We start from the raw sequence: 26,390 nt of genomic DNA, 5'->3' as shown, positions 1-26,390 counted from the left end.
TGCTGATGGTGGAGAAGAGACGCTTGTGGTTGCTGGAGCCAGACTGAATGAGTTGTGAGTAGTAATTAGACCGGGCTGCTTTGAGTGCATTACTGTACTGCTGGAGATAGTCTTTGTAGATTTGAAGATGGACCGTTAGTGTATTATGTATTGAAGTCAATGGAGAGAGAAAGATTATCTTTCGATCCCGTTTGAATTGTGCCACGAATTACACATATGATGTTTGTCAATTTAAAAGAGAATTTTGTAAGTAAAAAAAAAAAAAAGTGTCGTAAAACTGTGAAGTAACACATTTTTTTGTGTGAAACGCTTAATGAACTACATCTCTGGTCTCGCAGACTCTCACAACAACACACGTCGCCAAGATGGCCGTCACTACTGTCTTGTTAAAAAAGTGATTGACTACCCTCACTATCAACACGTCCAGAAGAATGTCATGCAAAGCTGCCTGCCTGCCTGCCTGCCTTTGATTCGCTCTGAACTGTCTGATCTTTTTAATGTTTAATGTCAACCATTTGTGAAGATAGCATGAAGTAGAACAGATCGCCGTTGCTAATGTAGCGTTAGCGTTAGCATTTCTCCCCCGGGCATAAGTGGTGTATTATAGAATAGGGCAGGGGTACTCAAATACAAATATTAAAGGTCCAACATTTTTTTTTCAATAAGACAAAGGTCCGTTTATTACGGTCATTCAAACTTTTAAACAATTACAACAACATTCTTAACACGAGGTTGCAAAAACAAAAATAATCTGTATGCAGCAGTTTTCATTGTTATTGTGTCTGTGCTCGATCCCTCAGAGTTGCAGTGTAAGAGCTGCACAGTTATGAATAAAGGCAGCTGCATCCTCTTTCATTCAGCATTCCCGTTATTGCTTTATAAATGTCTTGCCCCCTTGTGTGTCCACTGAGGTTCGTCAGGCCCAACACATCTTCAACAAACTCCCCCTTTGCCTCATCATAAAAACTCACAAACACCAGCAACTGAGCATTGTCAGTGGTGTCAGTGGACTCATCCACCGCTAAGGAAATGCACTGTGCATTTTGTATTCCATCACAAAGCTGATTCATCAAATCACCAGCCAGTATTTATGTTCTTCTGGTTGCTGTGGAATCTGAGATGGGGATTTGCTTGATTTGACCTGTTATTTCCTCTTTTAGTTTGCCTTCAAACATTGTCTCCACTTCAGTCATGCATTCTTTTATACTTCAGTTATTATCCAGTGGAAAGCCCTTACCTACTGGCCTAGTTCAATCAAAGTGGTTACTTTCTTTTGGCTGGGCAGTGTAGTTTTACACACCGTCTTATTTGACTTTCTCAGGACTTAAAACAGTTTTTTGGGGGAAGACCCCCACAAAGAAAAACATATATTTACACACGTAAGGTCATCATCTTAACAGTTTGGTATGCTCATCCGTGAGCAGAGCATCAAGTTGACATGTCTATTACAGCTGAATGCGGCGATTACCATCTTTTTCAGCAAAACGCCTCACAAACGTATTAAGATCAACAGCTTTAGTGCATTTTGATTCAATGCTGAGTACAACCAACCTGACAGTCTCTTCTCTGTCATTGTAGACCGCAAATACCTCATTCCTTCAGTACTTGGGTCCGAATGCTTCTCGTTTTGCGCCGCACCGTTCAAATGAAATCGCCGCCAATCATATTTCCACACTCGCGCCAGGTCCGGGGGAGGGGTTACAAGGCGTGCGTCTTGTGCTGCATTCACTTGCACTCGGACATTAGAGACTTTCTCTCATAAATGTCCGATGAGCCACAACTTTTCTTTGGCAGCTGGGGTGGTAAGGCCTATTTTGAGGGTAGCAGTTGCCCCCCCATACCACCCCAGTAGGTGAAACTAGGCTACTAGCTACAGTACAGATGCAACTAGATGAGTTGTCAACTCTCGCTCTGACTTTTTTTTTTTAAACACACGCATTTTTCCCACCCGCATTCCGTCAAGACCCGCCCTACTGTGCCTCTGATTCGCAGACTGTTGGTGGGGGGAAAAAATGCTGGCGGGATGCTGAATGTGATTGGACCAATGCGTTGACAGACACACACAGACAGTGGAACAGTCGGACATGCAGAGCGCTGTTTGTAGTGGACATAGCGTAGGGTGACCAGACGTCCCCGTTTTCCGGGGACAGTCCCCGTTTGTATTGGCCTGTCCCCGGTTGAAACTTCTCCCGGAAATGTCCCCGTTTTTTAATATACGTTAAAAACACATAGCAAGGTGAAATAAAACGTTTCATGTCAGGAAACACTGGGTTAACAGACTGGTCAAGCCACCCCCCACTTCGGAAAACACAGTCAAAAGCACGTTGTATTGCGGTGCGCGAATATCCTATGGATTACGGTAGAGGCCTGTAAAAACTGCCTTCAAAATAAAAGCGTTTACTCGGTCAATAAGAAATATACCTAAAAAACACACCAAACATATTCATACAGTTGCAAGAAAAATATGAACCCTTTGGAACTACCTGGATTTCTGCATAAATTGGTCATAAAATGTGTTCTGATCTTCATCTAAGTCACAACAATAGACAAACACAGTCTGCTTAAGCTAAAACCACACAAACAATTATATGTTTTTATTGAACACACCATGTAAACATTCACAGTGCAGGGTGGAAAAAGTATGTGAACCCTTGGATTTAATAACTGGTTGACCCTCCTTTGGCAGCAATAACCTCAACCAAACGTTTCCTATAGTTGCATATCAGACCTGCACAACGATCAGGAGGAATTTTGGACCATTCCTCTTTACAAAACTGTTTCATTTCAGCAATATTCTTGGGATGTCTGGTGTGAATCGCTCTCTTGAGGTCATGCCACAGCATCTCAATTGGGTTGAGGTCAGGACTCTGACTGGGCCACTCCAGAAGGCGTATTTTCTTCTGTTGAAGCCATTCTGTTGTTGAATTACTTCTGTGCTTTGGGTCGTTGTCCTGTTGCATCACCCATCTTCTGTTGAGCTTCAATTCGTGGACAGATGGCCTTAAGTTCTCCAACAAAATGTCTTGATAAACTTGAGAATTCATTTTTCCGTCGATGATGGCAAACTGTCCAGGCCCTGAGGCAGCAAAGCAGCCCCAAACCATGATGCTCCCTCCACCATACTTCACAGTTGGGATGAGGTTTTGATGTTGGTGTGCTGTGCCTTTTTTTCTCCACACATAGCGTTGTGTGTTCCTTCCAAACAACTCAACTTTGGTTTCATCTGTCCACAGAATATTTTGCCAGTAGTGCTGTGGAACATCCAGGTGCTCTTTTGCAAACTTCAAACGTGCAGCAATGTTTTTTCTGGACAGCAGTGGCTTCCTCCATTTTATGACCAACTTATGCAGAAATCCAGGTAATTCTAAAGGGTTCACATACTTTTTCTTGCAACTGTATATACTGGAGCTTCAATTAAGAAATATGTATTATATAATGTGATCAATAATAATTTAAAGCAAACTCCGTGTAACTACCACATTATAACTGAGTGAATGTAAAATGTAAGTATACAGTTATGAAGACATATCTGACATTTCTACTGGGTGACTAATTTTAATTGATGTTGACACCATCTCACAACACTCCTAAAATAACATTACTTTCTGAAGCACAATTTAAAATGTATGCTGTTTAAAATCTCAAATTAGATCTATTGTCCATCTATATTTTGATTATGATTTAATGGAAACTGTCCATAATCAAAGAGTAATTCGAAGTCAATCAAATACTTGTTTCACTTCAGGGTGATAGCAGGAGACCCCATCTAGTCAATCAGAGTAGATAGCTATGAGCTATCATCCTTCTGTTTGTATCCAACAGTTAAAATGTTCGAATGACATTGAACCAGAATTGCCCCCCTTTTTTCTTTAACAGTGAAGAAAATTGGATATGTTAATGATATTTTGACCGCAAAACTCAAAATGTCCCCGGTTTTAATTTTGAAAATCTGGTCACCTTATTATAGAATGATCACACCGGTGTGACAGTACTCTTCAATGGGTTCACGAAATATGACTACTACTCTTACTGTTTAACATTTTGGGTTAATTGATGTTACTTCATGTTAAGGCTAATAAAAATGACAAGGCTAAGATTGTAATGCTAACTAACGTGCTTGCTACTAGCTAGGTAGATAACTTGATCCAGCCAATCCTGGTCCTTTCATCAGACAGGAAGCGAAAGAATGAGCAAGACCCATTGCTGGTATGATAACAACCTGGTACTAAGCACACAGGCATCTAGTTAAAGCTATCTTATCTTAGCCAGAGCCATGTAATAGAAGAGTTACGACATCTCCGTTCACTCCAATGGACCAGTTTTTTACAGCAATGGCGGATCGTGGAGCCTATCAATAGTTCCCCGGAAGTTAGGATCTGCGGCTAGCAGCGCAGTAGAGCTGCAGCATAATAGACCGTTCGTGATGACATTTTAAAGGTAAGGAGACGTTTAAAGATTTATATTGCGGATATTATCGGAACATCTGAATCAAATTAACTACACATGTGTATTAAAGGATGTTAGTGGATTATCCCTTAAATCAGTATATTTAATTTTTTACGTTTACAGATAACGGATACAAGCGGCCGAGATGGGTTTTCTCCGCAGGGTGGCTGGTGTCTCCCTTAGGGATAAGGTGAGAAGTTCGGTCATCCGGGAGGGACTCGGAGTTGAACCGCTCCTCCTTCGCGTCGAAAGGAGCCAGTTGGTGTGGTTTGGGCACCTAGTTAGGATGCCACCTGGGCGCCTCCCTAGGGAGGTGTTCCAGGCACGTCCAGGGGTAGACCTAGAACCAGGTGGAAGGATTATATCTCTTCGCTGGCCTGGGAGCGCCTTGGGATCCCCCAGTCAGAGCTGGTTGATGTGGCCAGGGAAAGGAAAGTTTGGGGCTCTCTGCTGGAACTGCTACCTCCGCGACCCGACCACGGATAAGCGGGAGAAGATGGATGGATGGATGGTTTACAGATAACAGATTATATGGAAGCCCATTTCCGCCACTTAAAAAAATTAAAATCCCCAAGAAAACTCATAATTATGAGATAAGAAAGTCGAATTATGAGATAAAAAGTCATAATAATGAGATAAAAAGTCATAATTATGAGATAAAAAGTCATAACTAAAGAATGCAATTTCTGAAGAAATTGCTAGTGGGAATGCTTTATGATGAAAATCTGACGCTATGCTGAAATGTAATGCTTAAGAAGAAAGTGAAGAATTTAGATTAAAATGAAATGTGTATGAAAAAAGTGAAGAATTTAGATTGAAATGAAATGTGTAAGAAGAAAGTGAAGAATTTAGATTGAAATGATACATGAACATGGGGGCTTGAATGTGTGATGAGAGAAGAAAAGAAAGTAAAAAGGCTTGGGAAAGCAGAAGAATATTCGAACTGCAAACTTCTGAACTAACTTGATGGCGAATGATCTGTCGTCATGGCAACGGCATTTTATGACACCATAATACGCTTAGATGCGTTGATGGCTGCATCGTTACCAAACCTGTGAAGTTTTGGGGCATTTGGAGCAGTTTCACTGAAGTTATGAGAAAGCCGTGTTTCATGGCGAGCATTGTGTTGCCATGGCAACGGCATTTGAAGAAATCTCAAAACTGTCCCGTAGATGTCTTCCGACTGGACTGTTAGCACACATGTGAAGTTTGAGCACTTTTTGAACATTTTCATAGGAGTTATACAATACATTAGGAGGTTACCAAGCGGCAAAACAATGTGGAAGAGCCGGGGTGAAGCTACAGGCACTCTGCCTGTTCAGCTCATCCAGGGAACACAACTTGCCCCCGGCCGTGTTTGTTTGTTCTTCATGCTTATCGGACTATTGTGACTCGCTCTGTGGTTGAAACAGACGATGCATGAATGCAGTTTTGCGGTAAGTGAAATTTGAGTACTTATTTATGTGTTAATGATTTTAATCAGCTACGTAATTAATGTTAAGGCTTGGGTTAGCGTGTAAGCGAGTGGTAGCTACATCGGTGCTAACGATGCTAATAGTAGCCTCCAAGTTAAAATCATAGACTATATTTATAAAGGTTAAAACGAAATAGACAAGTGTTAAGCGTTAAGTGGGATAATACTGTACAACAAACGGCTTCTGTTTGAGGTTGATAAAATAAGGTCATCCTTGTAACTTAGAGAGATTATTATTATTTAGGTAGGAACTGTATGCATCGCTAAGGTTAATTTAAATTGGCTATGCTCAAGTATGTAGACAAGCTAATGTCGAAGTAGTGCATGTGAAATCAACCTCACAATAAGATGTGTGTATATTACAATTATTAATGTCATATTTCAAGATGATTACTTAGATATTACAAGATGGTTGGTTGAGCTGGAGTTCATTATTGAGCTTACACGTTAACATCACAGTCATCTGAAGAACAAACCCAAACCTTGTTGTTTTTATGAATTGCATTACCAAATTGGTATCAAATAAACAGCAAGCATTGGTAACACAACTTCCAAAGTTACAGTCAAATAAAAAGGACCCTGACTCGGACAATTCACAATCTAACATGTTCAACAGAAGAGAATCAGTTATATTGTTTGTACACATGGTACTTTACATATATATCTGTTTGTTTAAGGCAGTGGTCGCCAACCAGTCGATCGCGATCGACCGAGTGTGGTGTGGGTAGATCGCGGACCGTTGAAAAAAAAAGTAACAAAAGAAAGAAAAATAAAATTAAAATAATAATGTTTGAAAAATAAATTTTTAGATGTAAACCTATCCTCCGCCACCCCGTTAGCAGGTGCCACTTGATGGACGTATATTTGAGACACCTCAATAATATAATACATTAACCGTGCTTTACGTGAACCTCATCATGACACAAGAGACAACGGCAGGACTGTAATTTCCTGCTGAAAAAAACAGCTTAGACCAACAAGGCTTGTCTGGCTGGTCAGGCCAGTCAATATTAGGCCGGATTAGTTGGCTGGTTAAGAGGGGTTTTGGACACTTTAGCTGGTCAGGATAGCTGGTTTGGTCACCATTAGCTGGTCGGGATAGCTGGTTTAGCTGGTAAAAGCTGGTGGTCACAGTGGTCTAGCTGGTCAGGATTGCTGGTTTGGTCACAGTGGTCTAGCTGGTTACCATTAGCTGGTCAGGATGGCTGGTAAAAGCTGGTGTTCACAGTGGTCTAGTTGGTCAGGATATCTGGTTTGGTCACAGTGGTCTAGCTGGTTACCATTAGCTGGTCGGGATGGCTGGTAAAAGCTGGTGGTCACAGTGGTCTAGCTGGTCAGGATAGCTGGTTTGGTCACAGTGTTCTAGCTGGTTACCATTAGCTGGTCGGGATGGCTGGTAAAAGCTGGTGGTCACAGTGGTCTAGCTGGTCAGGATAGCTGGTTTGGTCACAGTGTTCTAGCTGGTTACCATTAGCTGGTCGGGATGGCTGGTAAAAGCTGGTAGTCACAGTGGTCTAGCTGGTTACCATTTGCTGGTCAGACTGGTATGATCTTGAGTAGAACTTTAACTGGGATTACTTGATGGTTAAGCTGGTCATATATGATGATGAAACACTCTCACCCAATTGCAGTAGCTCAATGAAAACATCTATCATTTCAGATCAGAGCACATACCTTACCAGAAAGGTACCAGAATGTATAGAATGTCTGTAAATAAATACTCATAAATAAATTGATTAGAAGCAGTAAAATAATTTATAACACACAATGAACATTAACATACATTTGAAAACATTTTCAAAACACCCATTACTTCATATTTTTAAGCAGTTTCCTTCAACTGTTTCTTTCCGATTTTCACAAGGTCCTGTATTTTTTGTGAAATGTAGTAACTTCTCCCTCTCGGTCTTCTCCACGTTTTGTGAATTCAGCCATCCTCTGAAGCACTCTTGAAAAGAGAAAGGAAAAACAGATTAACTTTTAGCTATGTGTTATGATTACTTAAATATGTGCACTGTGAGATGAAAAAGAAAAAATTATCAAATTTTTGTTTTGAACATTAACTGTGATTGGGTCTATTATCCACGCAATACACCGTATTTATTTATTTTCTTAATTTACATTATTTAATTTCACATTCTGTTCTTGTAAATATCATATTATATTACATGTATATAAACTTTTTGCACTACTTTTTATTTTGTATTTTTGTATTTTATTATATATGTTGCATTGTTGGAGGAGCTGAGGTCAGAAGAATTTCATTGACATTTCTACACTGTAGCTGCTGAGCATATGAGAATAAAACCTTTGAATATTTAATCCAACACTTTTTTCAGTGGAAAATCCTAAATTGTAGGATAGTTTGGCCATAATAATGCTTTATGATTACATTTCTCGTGAGAAGTGTATATGTTACTTTCAGAATCTACCTCCAGTGGATGTTTAGGATCTACATGATAGATATATTACTTTACACCCGGAAGTATGTATTGTCATTCTTATTGTCGATAAATTGAGGGATATACGCTATATTTTATTAACACCAGTATGTACTTTATACATCCACCTCGAGTGTTTTTCTCTGCACCGGAAATAATTTAATTAAACCGCATATTATATAAACTATATCAGCGCCACACCTGCGTAACACTTGTCTGAACTTTTTTTAAGCGATTTGTAATCTATTCTTGTCGACTTGCAGCCTAAATACAAAGATAACTCCACTCTGCTACCACTGCTTACCTCTAATGAGTCTTGGTAGAACTAGTGTCCGAGTCATGGGGTCCGGAACGGACTGAAGACATGTGGAACAGAGCACAAGCATGGTTCGATATACAGGGAACTGGAACTTTGAACAGGTGTTCTCATCTTTTCTGCCTGAAGATTCACAAGTTCTTGATCAGGTGTTTAATGTGGGCTGGCATGATCCTTTCTGCAGCGATAAATAAAGAAGACATTATTAATAATAGTAATGATGGTAACAACAATAATATTAGTATAACTATTTATATAGAACTTACACAATTGCAAAGTGATTCTCACAACAAAAATAAAGAACAAAACAATATCAACAATAAAAAAACTAATGATTATTGGAATTTTAAGAGACAAAGAAATGATAAACATTCTGAGAGGCCGACTACAAAAGGTAGACTCAATGGCTCTTGACAACATCAATGAGCAGTCCCAATAGATGCTGTTGTATAAAAATAAATAGAATAGCTCCAGATTTCTTCTATTTTGTGTTGGACGATTTGTTTTATTGATTGCTGATGGATGTATATATTAGGGCTGTACCCGAATATTCGACTATTCGAATATTCGTTTGTTGGCCAACTATTCGGGTTTCAATTTCATTATTCGGATATTTGTTTTTCAAAAAATGTTCCCTAAATGTATGCTATCAATAAAGGCAAATTGCCATATTCTTATACTATATTTATACTTTTGAATTGCACTGTTAAAATGCGGAAATATATACAATCTCAGCCTGTGCTCCTGACATCGCGTTCTCTCACAGTCACGAACGCAAACGGCACGCTTCACCTCGCTTCACACACCTGAACACAAAATGCCGAAGACTTCAGCTGTGTGGGACCATTTTAAATTGGACGACGGTAAGAAGAAGGCAGTGTGCCAAATATGCGACAAGAAACTGGCCTACCACGGTGGCACAACAACTCTGAAAAGTCACCTGGATGCTGTTAGTAGTAGCCTAGCTGAGCTTAGCTGTTTTCAAGTTGCCATGATGAAGCTGCTTTATCCGCCGTTTAAACAGTAACGTTACACATGATAAAAACGTGTACTTACTTTGCTTGGAAAATAGTAGCAAGCAAGCAACCAAATTGTTTTTTTATATTAGTTTTTCAATTTTATCCGAATAGTGAAAATAATAGAGTAATGTGGGAACATCTGGGGCTAAGGCAATTATTGGCATACAGTTCATTCATTTATTTTTCGTTCTTCATTTATTTAAATACTGTTTACTGTATCGGTAACAAGTGTTACACTGTTAGGCCTACTGTTACGGCTATGTTATTAAAAGTATTGTTGTTTTAACAGAAATATGTGTTTTGTATCTTTAGGTTGTAAAACGTTATAGACGGAATTTGGAACCAGATTTGGTCCCCGGGCGCTGCACTGTGGCTGGGTTAAATGCAGAGGACCGGTTAGTTTTAATGTATGTACTGAGACAATAAATAAATATAAATCGTAATAGTATGCTCTTTCTGCGCTTCTGCTTAACAGCGTGTTGTCAGGTGTCTCGGATTCTGAGCGTGTTATGAAACCTTTTGGAAAAAAATGTTTTATTAAAAAATAATAGTAATCTCTCCGCACCGAATATTCGAATATTCGCTGCTGATAATATCCGGAGCCCGAAAAATGGTATTCGGGACAGCCCTAGTATATATATATATATAGGGTTTATTCAACAGCAGTAGGCATTAAGTTGCTAAATTAACGTACACTGAACTGTAAAACAACTTACCACTATTTAGGAAAGGACCTGATCAGGAGGGTTGACTAGTAGGACAGCAAAGAGGTGGTTTCATGTACAACCATTGGTAGATGTTACACCTGAAAGAAAGATAAGGAAATAAGAGAAGACAGGAGGACAAGCTTTAACCTGAGCCTGTTTTTTCAGTCTTTAAAATGCACAGTTGGAAATTACATTCCAAAAGCTAAATTCAAACTCAATACCATAAATATCTGGGTACCAAAGTGCTTTACCTGATATAACACGTTCCACATGGAGCAGCAACCATCCGGCTCGGCCTTTTGCTGCATATCATCTCCTCCCTCTCCACTGTTTCCAGTAGATCTCTACTGTCCAATAAAACTGAAATTCCCCAAAAAATCATATTAAAAAAAGTTAAAAACAACAACTTGCTTTTGGCATTGAAATGGATTAGAATCTCACCTTTTTCCTGGATGTCAGGAAGGCCAGGAAGTCGTTCCCTTCAAGTCCGCAACCAGTCATAGGAGTTCAAATGCAAAGCCTGAACGATGACAAGAGCGAGACTTACATTTTACAATTATATTTTTAATTAATACCAGAGCAGTGTGTGCATAGGTCCTGTACGACATGCAAAGAACAGATAAAATCCCCTGACTGACTCACACACTTTGGTGATGTCCTCATCTGATAAGGTTGAATTTTTTAGCAGAAAAGTAACATTACTCAAGGTATATGTCGAACCCAACTCATTTACAGTATGTTTTGCATCTCCTTAACAATGGTCTGTATCATTGAGTAGAAAAAAACTGTCCCACAATTTCAGGTAGATTAACACACATTTGTAAGAAAAGTTTACAATGAAGCACAAAAACCCTTTTTGTATTAAGCTAGCTCCCACAGAAAGTACAGCTTAACATGCTAACCTTTGGTAGAGAGCTACAGTTAGCTAACTTCATGTTCAACACAACACCTCTAATGGCATAACATTGACGATTTTAAACAAAATGTAACTCTCTCAACTTGTAAGATAACGTTAAGTTAACTTACCCTTAAATAGTATCACGTTTTTCAGGGGAAACACAAACTGCAGAAAACGTTAGCTGCTAACTGTTGTTAGCTAAGACAGCCGTTAACAGCCGTACGTTTGCCTCCTAGCAAACGTAAGGTTAAGTTAACATTAACGTAACGTTGTAAGAAAGCAAAACGAACCTTCGAGAAAGCTTTTACTCTCTGACTTGGTGAAATTGTGTAGTGTTGCTTACCTCCAGAAGGACTTTTAGCGCGTTTCCCAGAAGACAGAGCTTTCAGAGCTGTCCGAGCTGTCAGCGGGTGCCAGCAGCCGCTGGGCGGAGTCCCAGAAACGTTCAACTGATCTTCACTCCTCGACCGTTAGTGCCAGTTAAAACAATACCGCTTTGTTTCAACCACTGCCGTCTCGCCGTTACGCCGGTGTCCCGCCCTCTCTGTCTGTCTTTGTCTGTTTCAGTTTCGCCAGCAAGACTGCTGGTAGACCAGCATAAATACCAGCTTCACCAGCATAGACCAGCTAAAACCAGCATGGACCAGCATGACATCAATGCAGGGCTATGCTGGTTTAGCTGACCAGGCTGGTCTTGAACCAGCAAGAACAGCCTGGAAAAACAACTAAACCAGCCTAACACCAGCCTAACACCAACCTAACACCAGCTAACACCAGCTAAAACCAGCAACCATCTTAAGCTGGTCTATGCTGGTTTTTTCAGCAGGGTGTTCACTGAACGCAACAGAGGCAAGACACCACACCAATCAGAGAGTTGCATGGAAATACACGTGTGCTTGTGTCATTCAAGCTCGGCTCTGTGTGTGTGTGGCAATAGCGCATTTAGTGTGATAGAGGGAGGGAGAGAGGGAGGGAGAGAGAGGGACCGGTGCTAGCGGGAACCGTGATGTTAGCATCTGGTTAGCTAGCTGCACTAACTAACTAATGGACATAAGGAGCTGTTTCCACAACAAGCTGGAGGAGAGTCCTCTCCTGTCAGACTGAGGGGCTCAGGTGAGCTAAAGGACTCTCTGAGTGTTTAGAACGGTTTTGTCACAAATTATTCAAAAGATTATTTCCGCGGCACACCTTCATATGATCATTATAGTTGTACAAACAATAAGAGAATAAATGAAAAACAGGTATGAAATAGCCTACTATACAGTATGTCAGTAAAACAAGAATATAGTTTAAAAGGGGAGTGAATTGTAAAATATCCGTAAAGAAAAAGAAAATCTGTTTACAGTTCTGTTTCATATGGGTGCTGAGAGAGGTATCCATAGATCTCTTCATGTTGCTCTCAAAGTGCACCAGATTGATGCTTTCAACTTCATTATTTAAAAAAAAATCTTCCCGGGGGAGCATCCCCCCGGACCTTCCTAGAGGAGGTGAGGTCCGCCCCCCAACAACACTTTACCCCTGCCTATATGCCGTGAGCTGATTATGGAGCCTTCATTGTAACAGTAATTCAGATGCAATTAGCCTATATAAAAGGCCTCAACTTGGAAGCATTGTCTGGGCCGTCTTTTTCACTCAATTCTGCAATAGGTAGATCTCGCCTTTCACCTAGGCCGAGGTCGGTGATCTTGGGCTTAAAAAGGTTGGTGACCACTGGTTTAAGGTGTACAGGTGATGCAGGCAGGCTGGACCAGAGAGTGAGAGACATAACTGGACTCCTCACAGCAGTGAACTTCAGCTCAGGTACATACTATTTTTTTCATACTGTACAAAGAATCAAGAAAGTATTGACTTTAATACACTGATATACATTCCATTAAACAATACTAGATAACCTACACATCAGTGAAGTTGAGGGTTTTTTCTGTGCAAAAAGTTAAATTTAGATGTTAACAAGCAATATGATTTTGTCAGCTTTCTAATTTAATGTATTAAAGGCAAAGATGTTTAACACATAGTGAGAACTGCTACTATTTATCTCTCAATATTGTCTGTAAAAAACGTGGTAAAAGTTATTCTTTCAGTGAGACAACAGAGCACGCTTCTACAGTTGCACTACGTTTTGATAACATATATTTCAATGTTGATGAACTTCATACTTTTCATTCATAATCTGATTGTCTTTGTAGCTCACTGTTGAAATAAAACAAAAACATTACAATTACAAAATAATTATATCTACAGCCCCTAAACACAGAAACACACCGCTTTCATAAATAGCACACTTGTTCTGCAATAATATGTTTTATGTTTCCTGTAATTTTTGTAAGGAAAGGACATGCCTGAAAGACATGACATGTTCTCCTTCTCTGAGGGTCAAGAAGAACATCCAAGAAGAACATTAAAAGCTGATGTTATGAGATTTTAAGACCAGTACACTAAGAAACTACTTTTATTGTAAAAACGGTCAGCTGATCGAATGCACCTATTTCCACATCTACACTCCATCCGCTGATTATTTCTATTTGCCTCGCTTTATGAGCTTCACATCACACATGTGCCTTGTACCGCAGAGTTTGCAACGTCACAAATAAATGGGGCCAATCTTCAGTCAGATGTGAATGTGTAATCTAACATTTTCAGTAAGAATAATGGACGAAAGGAGTGCAAATACAAATACAATTTATTGAAATGTGAACCAAAACTTAATCAAACATGTTTTAAATAAAAAGCACATATGGACAGAAGGTGTAAAACTATTAAAGTAAACACATTTAGTCAAATAAAGTGACAGACTAGGCCTGTGCAGTTGGTATCAGCTTTGCCCAGCATGGGCTCCTCCATCAGACCTGGTCCTCCTTGCAGAGGAAAGACCCTCATTCCTCTCCAAACCAACAGACAGGACGTCCATCACACGGAGGTTTCTCCCTAAAGTCTCTGCAGCTTTCTGGACACCACGCTGTCTCAATCCGTCCACACTGAATATGAGAGGGGGAAAATGAAAATAACAAATGCTTTAAGAAACATAAAGTTGACTGTTGAGTTGCTCAATGTTTTTAGATTGTCAATACTATTACTGTATAACTAATATATCAGGTTAAGAGGCACATTCAAATAAAGATTGGTCTTTAAATACATGTTGTCCTTTGAATTGTTTGTCTAAAGTCAAGGATCTAGAACTGGTACTTAGTTTTAATGATACAGTCTGGTTATTATGCTGTTTGGAGGAGGCCTCACAGGTAAGAGCACTAACTAGCTGCCATCACATGTACCTTAGCTTGACTTAAATGTATTAAACGTATAATTAAGTGATATCAAAATATAAATAACTAATGTCATGCAAACATATTAATATTTGCTTGATTCCAGTGTTGAATTTAGCACAATTGCATACAAACGTTAAGGGATTTTAAGATTCTGAAGTATTATGCTAAAAACTCAATAACTTAATTATTTAGTGGGAATGCTGTTAACAGCATTCCAACTAACTGTTCTTCTACGCACGAACAATTTTTTAATTATTATTCCGCCGACTTATTTTGCCGCGCTTCTCCTCCCGCATTGAACATCGCAGAAACTCCGTTCAAACATCAAAACGTTCAGCTCGGTCGGGAATCGATGGCTATTACTTTTCTCATTCATAACTTTCATAATTCCAGAGATACATCCCATAATACATCACATTTTTAACATTGAAGTCAATGGAGGAAATCTTCAACTACAACAAATCTTCATGCAATTCAACTGCTAACTGTTCATTCATACTTTCACTCAGACACCTCATTCCAACTTTAAAATGTTACACATCTTTCTGACATTAGTGTAAAACAACTTTTAAATCTGATTCTTACTTTTAGAGATATTAAATATTCTTCAGACCTTGTTTCAGAGGTTTTCTTCACATTTTAACATTAACTAGAGTGCGTGATGTCACAGCTAGATAGACCCTCCAGAAAAACGCGGGCAAAAATCCTTGATTATACGGACTAAAATCCTTGATTATGCGGGCTAAAATCCTTGATTATGCGGGCTAAAATCCTTGATTATGCGATTAAACATGCAGGGTTTTTGTGTGATTTTATGCGGTGAAATTGTGAAATATGCGGAAAGTTGCGAAAAATAATAGATTTTTTTTTAAAATATTGGGCTGTCTTATTTATTCTATCTCACACACAACCTGCCACTAATGTTAAACCCCTTTCCTATTCAATTACACACATTCAATGTTTATTTATTGTAAAAGCAATTGGGCTATTTTAATATCTCTCTCACACACACACACACACACACACACACACACACACACACACACACACACACACACACTTCTCTGCCTTATTCTGTTTTAATTTACTCGTTCATTATCTGACCATGTTGTAGGCTACTCACTTCGTTTCTTGTAGCCCTCGAAAGGGTTTTGGAGGTTGATGCCTCGGTGAACGTGAGTTGTTTGGCTTTCTTGTCCGCAGCAGCAGAAAGCACTTTCGAATGTTTGAATGAATCAAAGTGGGTCGTCACCGCCGATTTTCACAGTTGCACGGCGTGCAGAATAGTTTCCCCCCACTTTCGTGAAAGACATCGGGGCAGTGGCGGCCGACCCATAGGGGCGCTAGGGGCGCCGCCCCACCTCTTCCCACATACAAAAAAAAATATTCAAAAAAATATTAAATTAAAAAATATATATTTAAAAATATATATATTTCTAAAATATATATATTTTATATTTTTAATTTTTAATGAACAAGGTAAATATCATACAATTGGTATCAGTAAAATGTATAATCTACAATAAAATCTTGTTTAAAATTGTGTTACGATGTCTAAAGTTACTGCCAAGTCACATGTTTCCTGCCTGGCCTTGCCCTTGGCATTAGTTTATCATTACGGGGCGCTGCCCCCGAGCCAAACAGCAGCGACCAGCACGTTGCAAAAGTCTCAATAGTAAACTGTGCCGCCGAAACATAATTTCAGCCAATCAGCGCCGTCAAATATTTTGGTCACGAGGGCGCTCACGTTGGCGCTCACGTTGGCGCTCACGTTGGCGCTCACGTTGGCGCCCACGTTGCTTACGTGCGTTGACGTGAGCTGTTTTTTAGACTCGTGAGGAACTGGGGTAGTATCTATAGTAACGCAGTGTAGGCGGAGCCGTGACGTCATCTTCAATGAGCTCTCCAGAAAAACAACATAGCCGCTAGCTCTTAGCACTCAGAGCTCACAGCTCTTCATATCTGTTCAGAAACTAGACAAAAGTTAAACAAGTACAAACCACATACTGTCTGTGTCATGGCGAATACAGTCGCTGGTTTATTTATGTCTGTATAGGCCGTTGTTGTGAGTGTGGACGGTCGGAGCATTTACAACGTTAGCTTAGCCAAATCTCCATTAGAAAACACACATTTTAAAAGGTTTTTCGCCTGCCGTCTGTCTGCAGACTTGTCAAAGCCTTAATTCATGGTTTTTACTATCCGGTATCAGTATGTTGTTACTTCGGCATCATTTTGAAACGTGTATTACAATTAAATCACGGTCAAATATGTTCCTCTTGTTGTAGTTGTAGCCCCCTTGACAGCGATTCTCTCTCTAGTTTAGCATACTCAGCCCGACTCAGCCTGGTTGTTCCTGGCCCTAGAACCACGATTTTATGGGCCATTACATCACCAGAAGTCCCAATTTAAGGGGTCATTTCTCCCAAAAAAAAAATGTTTACTCACTATATCAACAGCCCCACCAAAAATATTTTCCACCAGCCGCCACTGCATCGGGGTACTGCTTTGCCCGGTCTTTAGCAGAAATGTTCGTCGTGTGAGTTATACACGTTCACTCTATGGTGTTGTTTACCTTCTGTGATGCGCGAGCTGATGACGTCGCATCATAATCATCACTATTTCACGTCAAGATGAGTTAACTTTTTTTTTTCTCAACTTTGTGTGGAAAAATGCGGGGATTATGCGGCATTTTGATAAATATGCGGCCTTTTAAAAATCTGCGCCATTTTGTTGATTATGCGGTAAATTCTTCGATCGCAGAATCGCGTTTTTCTGGAGGGTCTAGCTAGAGTAGTGGTCACCAACCAGTCGATCGCGATCGACCGGTCGATCGCGAGTGTGGTGCGGGTAGATCAAAGACAGTTAAAAAAAAAGTAACAAAAGAAAGAAAAATTAAATTAAAATAATAATGTTTGAAAAATATGTTTTTAGATGTAAACCTATCATCCACCACCCCGTTAGCAGGTGCCACTTGATTGACGTATATTTGAGACACCTCAATAATATAATACATTAACCGTGCTTTACGTGAACCTCATCATGACACAAGAGACAACGGCAGGACTGTAATTTCCCGTGTTCACTGAACGCAACAGAGGCAAGACACCACACCAATCAGAGAGTTGCATGGAAATACACGTGTGCTTGTGTCATTCAAGCTCGGCTCTGTGTGTGTGTGGCAATAGCGCATTTAGTGTGATAGAGAGAGGGAGAGAGGGAGGGAGAGAGGGAGAGAGGGAGGGAGAGAGGGAGAGAGAGGGACCGGTGCTAGCGGGGACTGTGATGTTAGCATCTGGTTAGCTAGCTGCACTAACTAACTAACGGACAAAAGGAGCTGTTTCCACAACAACCTGGAGGAGAGTCCTCTCCTGTCAGACTGAGGGGCTCAGGTGAGCTAAAGGACTCTCTCAGTGTTTAGAACAGTTTTGTTACAAATTATTCAAAAGATTATTTCCGCGGCACACCTTCATATGATCATTATAGTTATACAAACAATAAGAGAACAAATGAAAAACAGGTATGAAATAGCCTACTATACAGTATGTCAGTAAAACAAGAATACAGTTTAAAAGGGGAGTGATTTGTAAAATATCCATAAAGAAAAAGAAAATCTGTTTACAGTTCTGTTTCATATGGGTGCTGAGAGAGGTATCCATAGATCTCTTCATGTTGCTCTCAAAGTGCACCAGATTGATGTTTTAAACTTCAATATTTTAAAAAAAAATTCCCGGGGGAGTATTTCCCCGGACCCCCCTAGAGGAGGTGAGGAACCCCCTAGAGGAGGTGAGGTCTGCCCCCCAATAGCAGTTTACCCCGGCCCAGCGCCATATAGATAGAAGAGTTACGACAACGGAAGTCCAAAAACGGTTATCGTCACGTGGTTCATGCAAACGAGGATCGTTCCCCGGAAGTTCATGGCGGGCAATGTGAATGCATTGATAAAAGAAGATAGAACTACGATTTTTGGTAATTATTAGTGAATAAAGGTTTTGATTTGCAATATTTATACAACAAATCAATATGTGTATGTATTTACATCAATATGTTTTAAAAAATAAAATAGAATTTGCTAATATTAAGTGATAATATTAGGATTAGTGTGAACAACTAGTTTACATGTTAGGCTAACAGTGCCTTGGTTAAAGAGCCTGTTGCTGTTTATAGCTTTGAATTCTTTCAAACCAATATTATCTTCTTAAACTTGTATGGTAGTCAGGAGCATCACTTTCTAATGTTTATTGATATATTTAGAGGGAGGGGATCTAAAGGAATGCTTCAAAATTCAGATTAGATTCATTTCTACCATTTTCTTAAATTCATGGTAGTTTCAGTAATCCCATGGTAATTGAGGACACAAGTTATCTAAATGACTAATGTCATCTTTATTGCTTTCAGAAAGGACAGGAGACTATCAAAGGACTAGCAGCAGCAGCAGCAGCAGCATGATGATGATGTTAAATGTGTTGTTTTAGGAACATCCATTGCAAATACATGGAATTCAATAAACATTGAATAGCATATCATGCAGTTTGTCTGTGCCTTTTCCTCCGTGTTGTCCTGGTTTGCTGTGCTGCCTCCTAGTCGCCACCATGGTTTGCTGTGCTGCCTGGGGATGCTCAAATCGCTCCGAGAAAGGAGTATGAATGTACGGCTTCCCCACTGACAGAGAGCAGGAAAAAATGGCTGGCTCAAGTCAGCAGGAGCAATTTCACGACCAACAGCAAAAGAATATGTGAGGTAATTATATACAAACACTGCATTTGCACTTTTTCACAAAACGAAAACCACACCATTGGGAAAGCTTAATGTTTTGTTTAATACAAAAAAACAGGGAAAGGCTTGAAAAACACAGAGTTGAGACTCAGGGTGCAGGGTGAGGGTCTCAGTGCAGGTATTCAGGCTCCATTGAATCCCTCTCTGGTTCTTGTGCTGAAAGAGGGAGTAACAGACAGGAGAAAGGGTTATACACACCTATATAGCACACCTATTGGATGGGAAATTGCCTTGGGGAGATAAGGTGTGGTCTTTGTTCCCAACTGAAGTTATGGAACTTTATTATTTGGGAGTTTAACAAAGTATGACAAATGGCATCAGTAACAGATGTGATATGAATTTCTATAAAGTTGTCTCACATTCTTGGTCATATTTTGTATACAGTATAATGAGTATAACATGTCCAGTAAGTATAAAGTGTTTCCTAATACTGTGTATTCAACCACTATGGAATATGTATGTGGGCAGACAAAACTGAGTTGTTCTTTGTGTGAAGTAACCTCAAGTCACTCCGCAGGCACATTTTGATGCAGACCAGTTTGTCAAGACAAAAAAGGGCAAGACTAGGCTGAGAGCAGAGGCTATACCCACCATCTTCGTGCATCGCCCTGTGGTCAAAAAGAGAAGGGCCCCTGCACCACGATTCACCCCGGGACCTGTATCTACAAAGCCCATAGCTCAGGCCTATTCAACTGGCGGCCCGCGGGCCAGATGCGGCCCAGAACCAACTCCCGAGTGGCCCAGCCTCCCGTAGCCAAATTCCTACACTAGTACAGACCATGAATGCAACACTCCGTGTTGCATAGAAACCACCAAACCACAACGCAGCACGTTTTTTAAAAGTGCATCTAGTGGTGCTAGTAACGGTGGTCCTATGATAGCAACTCTCAAACATGTCTCTCTCAACTCTGAAGCGTAAACAGAGACAAAACGGTCATTTATCTTGTGGAGCAGATCCAAGTCAAGCTGGACCTTTTCGCGACCGACTTGAGCACGGGTCGGATGCTGCATTTTCCGACGCTCCCCAAACACATCACATCTCCGGCACAAATCACGGATGTGATGACAGATTTCATTGCGAGGTTGAAAGAGAACTTTGCCGGTCGATTAGGACTTGCTCTGCCCACAGAGGTGATGATGGGCTTTGCCAGAGACCCCTTCACTGTTGCAATAGAGAGGGACGTATCAACCAGAGCAAAGGAAGTGGTCCCCTGCATCGACAAGGGGAAATATACACTGGAACTTATTGACATGCAGCTCACTAATGGGCCAGCGAAGTTTTGGAGTGATGTCAAAAAACAGCAGTACCCTAAAGTTCAGAAAGTAGCGATCTGTGTGCTCAGTATGTTTGGATCAACATACACATGTGAATCAAGCTTTTCACACATGAACTCAATCAAAAGTAGCACTCGCTCCTCCCTGACTGACAGCACTCTTCACCAATGTCTTAGGATTGCATTGACATCCTATGAGCCAAAAATCACTGCTCTTGTTAAAAACAAAAAATGTCCCTTCTCCCATTGAGAAAGTCAGCGATGACAAATCACAAATGAGGTGATACAGTAGTAAGCACCTAGTTTACTATAGTAGACGTGTAGTGTAGTATTCATTCATATAGTTACCCGTATCCCTTGTTATGGGTTTGTGCACTGAAGGGTTTGACAGTTCTTTCTGTATTCATTTAAATGCACTTTGTAATGTGTCTGGGACAAATGTGACCAAAACGTATGATTTTTTTGTTATTACTTGAAAAGTGAAAAAATAGTATTGCACTGTAAATTTTAATTGTTAACCTTACTTAAACAAAATAGTGACATCAACTGATATCTACATTATTTGTTAACTTAACTCAATATAACAAAGTTAAAACTACTTTCTTGTGAGAGAAGTTATTTAACTCATCAGCTTGAAGTAACCGTTACTTTAAAGTATGAGTGAGCAGCTCTCTTTGAACACACGTGGACACCACTCGGAGAAACTCGACAGAACTCGGAAGGCTTCGGCGACTACACATGCGCAGTTTGCCACAGAGACGTCAGACCGACGTCATGGGTCATGGAACGAAGCGGGAAGAAAGCATTGTCGAGAGTCTGGACATGAGAAGCAGAGCCGTATGAGAAGGTACGTTTTAACAAACAATATTGTGCTAGAGTTGGGAAGTTAGCCAAAATCATTCAGGGTTAGCTATCGTTATTTTTTGTAATGAGTCATCCTCTTTAGTCAGATGAAAACCGACTTTTACCGCGTTTAAGTAAAAATCGTGGTAAGGCTATAAGGTAAGAGGCTAAGAGCTAACTTTGAAGCTAAGAAAGTTAGCCCGTCATGTAGGTCATATGCCGTGGAATTAATTCCGGTAAAATAAATGTATTTGAAGAAAACTTGTGTAAAAGCAAAAGCAGCATGTTCGTTAACGGTTGAAACATTTAGCAACTGCTGCATTCCCTGTTAGCACACATTAGCCACTGCTGCACTCTCCTCTACCGCCATTTTAGGCGTTGCTATTGTTCTCACTTTAGCCTGTTAAGCCGGGTTGCCCCCGCGGGATGCAACATCTTGCAAAAAACAGCGTCTGAGGGCTTCTTAACATTTAAAAACCTATTAATGATGCATACCCACTTCACGGGAAGAAACTCAGCTAACAGACGATATTAAAGCCAAAACGACGCCAGATGTCACTGTAGTGTATATTTCTGTATATTTTTTTGAAAATCTAGCGTATTCATCATTTTCCTACACATTTATTCACTGGTGTCTCTAACCTGCAAGTTGCTCTTTAACAATTTTTACTTGCTCATCATCATCAGTGAGCTATTTTTAGAATGTGCAAGCTACGTTCGTTTTAGGCAGGCTGTGTGTCCTGCTCCTCCGTGACATGACGGCTTGAGGCTCAGCAAATAATGATAAACTAATTTGAAAGTGTGTGGGACACAAACGGGATTTTGACTTTTGTTGTTTGACTTTTTACACTTTGTTGTTCTCCTCCTTTCCTCCGCTCTTGTCTCTGACAGTGAGTGTGTGCATTTGTGTGTGTGTGTGTGTCGGGAGGGGAGCCCCGCCCTTCAGAAACAGAGCTGAGGAGAGAACGTGCAAAGCAATGCAGTGGACACTGAAACATGCACATAAATTGGATAAATAACATAAGCGTTTAGTTTATTTAATAAAAGAGCACATGTTCAATGCATAAAGTGACCGTAGATAGATTACTTCAGTTGCAATTTGCATATATAAAAAATAAATTAGAAAAAGACATTCTCCTCAGCTCTGTTTCTGAAGGGCGGGGCTCCTCTCCCGACACACACACGAGAGCACACACTGCGTTATAATTCGGAAAAATACCATCATATCATTTGTTGTCATACCGCACAGCCCTACCGCGTCCTAAAACACTAAAAACTAATATTTTACATGCAATATTTTAACACAAGCTGCCTTATAAATGAATTAATTTAATTACAATTAAAAAACGTCACATTTAACTACATACTGATATATATATACGGGCGGATTGTATATTTTCAAACATTGTAAAATAACACAAGACGATATTAAAAAACATTTCTAAATTATTTCTAACATAGTTACAGGCCTTATTTGCATTATTAGTTTGGTAAAGTGTTATTCTATATTTTGTCATGGTCTGGAAATGCATGAAAATTCATTTCAGAATTTGTGCAGAAACCCTGTATAGTTTGAATGCAGTTTAACTTATTGTGTTTTTCAATTTTTTGTCTGTAGGTATTGATCTTCAGAGACAGAAAACATGCATTGGAAGTGTAAGTACTGCATATTTTCTTGTGAAAAGAGGGCTCAGCTATTGAAGCACTATCGCTTAAAACATGGAAGCTATGCCAGAACCACTCCAATTCCATGCCTCTACAAAGATTGTCTGTGTTCATTCAAGTCATTTAATGCCTTGAAAGTCCATTTAACAAGACATCACTTCCATGATATGCAGATGAGCGAAGCTGGTGAAATCCCTGTGATATACCATTGTCCTCTTTGCGATTTTGAAGAACCCTGTACAGAAGTCGTTTTCTTCACCCATTTGCGCCAACATCTTAAAAAACAGGAAATGGTGAAATGTCCATTTGAAAACTGCACTTTTGAGAGCAATGTGTACTCAACATTTAATGCTCATAAATGTAAAGAACATAGTCATCCAAGACAGAAGAAGTTGAAGCCTGACATTGCTGTGACCAGTGCAGCTTACAATTCAGATCCAAATCTGTCTCAAGATGCACCACAAGATGAGGCTCTTCACAATGATCCTATCGTTTTTTTTCAAGAGGAAAATGAGGAAGAGGCTCAAATTGAAAATCTGGATGATTTAACGCATCAACTGGAACACAATTTAGCCTCTGTATTTCTAAAACTGCAGGCAATCTTGCATATATCTGACATTGCAGTACAGGAAGTAATCCAACATCTGAATCAGATTGTTCTTTTATCAGAGCCTCTTTTGCATAATGCCATTAAGAACATTCTTGATGAACATGGTGTCACTGACAGTGATTCTGTTTTGAGGGAGATTACAAATGCTGTCAAAGAGAATAACCAGTTCCTGAAAATGACTGATGCTGGCAGGTCACTCTCCACAGCTTGTAAAAGAGCATCATATTTTGAAAAGGAATTCCCTCTAGTGATGCCAGTTGAATACAAGCTTGGACAAGAATCAAAATCACTAACTTATGTGCCAATCATGGAAATGTTACAAAAACTGTTAAACAGAGCTGATGTTTTAGAAAAACTTCTCAGTCAAGATGCCTCTGTTGATGGATACAACACTTATAGAGATGGCACACACTATCGTGAGAAGGCTTTCTTTAAAACTGAAACCCTCCGGATTGTCCTTGGGCTTGTTAGAAATTAAAATCAATGTTTTAATGGGGAAATGTAGTTTAAACATGCCGTCAGTTTTAATGCTCTTTTATACTGAAAAAACAGAAATTCTTGTGCACAAGCAGTTAAGCTTTTATTCTGAAAATCCTTCATCTACGGTTAGCATTTAGCATGTGGCTAATATACGATTTCCTAAAGAGGTGAATTTAGTAGCGAAATGATATGGAGTGGTGCAGACCGAAGCCTACTGATTTAACACTACAACTATAGATGTCGAGATACTACCATGCTGAATATTAAATGAAGGTACAGTTTATTTGAATACATTATTGTTTACAGACGAGAGTATTATGTGACAACATCCGGAATGACCGGAAACCAAACGAGCCGAGAAGTATTGTTTAGAGTATTGATTACAGCGTTTAGAATGTGTTAAATGAAAAGTGATGAAAGAGAATATGAGGAGAAACGGCGTGTTAAGTATATATTGAATGTGAAAAGAACCTATCCTCTGTTTAAATGCAATAACGGACATTGGAGACGAGGTGAGCCGGCTGGCGGGGAGGAGCCAGCAGAGGATATATAAACAGCACCGGAGGAGAGATCCAGTCTCTTCTCTTCCCTATCGAGGAGAGCCAGATCACAGCTGTTTTTCTGCCGGAACAATATTCTGTCTGTAACACTACCGCGCCTTTTTTAATTAAAGTACCCAATTGAACTTTCACAGAGACTCCACCAGTCTCCTATTTTAAAGCTTCTCTCCTGGTCGGGAGAATAACGAACACAGTTAACAATCTGGTGAGTTCCCTGACGTGATCTCGCTGACCGAGGAGAGAAAACCAACCGGCTGTTTCCTGGAGACGCTTGCAGCCATTCGACACACAAGAGCTCAAATCAATCGGTAAGAAGATGCCTGTTATGACAAAGATTCTTCACTAGTTAAACTAGGCAAAGTTAGATTTGTGTGTTTGATGGCAGCCGGCTGATCCTGAAAATAGCTGTGCATTTTAATGTTAAAACAACCCAAATTGATCAAATAATCACTCTAAAACCACGAGGCGTTGTTTTGTCACAAGCAGGGTGAGTTCACACTTTCTTTTGTTCCATTAACCCTGCATGCTATTAACCACGTGTGGGTGTTGAATTTTAAATATATAGTGTGTGGACATTGTACTTCGGATAGGTGCCTTGCTGCTTTCACATGGGTGTCTCTTGTTACGTTAATAGTTATTTAGCCTATGACGTAAGGGTATATAGCCCATTTAACGGTTTTTTGTTAAGATCTGGAGACATAGCGAATCGGTTAAGGGCCGAGTAAGTGAAAACCAGCGGGGCATAGTGAATCAACTAAGGGTTAAGACCGAAGTCAGTGCTTTAAATAAAGTCCTTTTCAAGAAAGGCTTGGTTAAGGTCTAAGCCTTAATCAGTGGTTAAAACTGTTCTGTTTAAAAAAAGATATTGCGGGTGGGTTACGGTAATCGGAGTTACAGCAGCAGTGCAGTAATAAGACGACGGTCTATTATCAGTGGCTGATAGGTCTCCATATTAGTCCCAGTTTGGCGTGTCCAAATAGCAACAGTTAACCATAGTCGACTATAAAGTCAAATATTACGTGAACAGGTTTATAGCTAGTGCGTAAGGGTTCCTAACTTTAAGTGATGATATCAATAAGATAAAGCCCATTTTTTTCATAGTAAGCTAGATAGAAATGTTGTTATTTTAAACTAAGTGTTTTTTTGGCTTGGATTTCAGGGTTTATAATACCACACCAGTGGTTTACTTTGTTACGGTTCCTTTAAAGATCACCTCGCCATTGTTTAAACTCCCACCTGAGAGCCGCATGGACAAATCTCTTTGTCTACAGGTCAGAGTGCGAAATAATCGGGTGCCATCTTGTTTACACCCCACATGTGGAAAAACAAAGACAGGGCAATCGCCATTTCGTGAAATGCAAATTCAATTTGCTCCTTTTGCTTTGAATTTGCATTTACACAGAGCATCCACCAATTAGAAGTAGCAGAGTAGAACATTTAGCAGACTATTTTTGTAATTATGAGAAGGATACAGATTACAAGTGATGTTGTTCCCCCACACAGAAAACTATTGTGTCCACACAACTAGTGAGGTCAAGATGTGACGGAGCGACAGAGACTGGCCCAACATTTTCCAGCCAGTACATAGATAGACCCCGTCAGAAGACCGGGGCTGTGTTTA

General features: G+C 39.9%; 2 long non-coding RNA genes across 3 annotated transcripts in view; both read right to left on the bottom strand.

Moving 5' to 3' along the window:
- The window catches only part of LOC307017354, a 527,538-nt gene that overhangs the window by 483,387 nt on the left and 17,761 nt on the right, over positions 1–26,390 (bottom strand). The window lies entirely within an intron of this gene.
- Positions 7,657–12,166, bottom strand: LOC307017283. 2 transcript variants are annotated; one of them, XR_013802112.1, is made up of 6 exons: positions 11,645–12,166; positions 10,845–10,923; positions 10,655–10,763; positions 10,413–10,501; positions 8,666–8,855; positions 7,657–7,868 (listed from the first exon to the last, which is right to left on the bottom strand). It is a non-coding gene; the product is annotated as an uncharacterized lncRNA (long non-coding RNA). The 2 variants fall into 2 exon arrangements; XR_013802113.1 differs by lacking the exon at positions 11,645–12,166 and adding an exon at positions 11,430–11,631.

This window comes from Notothenia rossii (genome assembly GCF_949606895.1).
Source record: "Notothenia rossii genome assembly, chromosome: 8".
In the NCBI taxonomy this organism is placed as follows: domain Eukaryota; kingdom Metazoa; phylum Chordata; class Actinopteri; order Perciformes; family Nototheniidae; genus Notothenia; species Notothenia rossii.
This window is presented reverse-complemented; position numbering and strand designations above follow the sequence as displayed.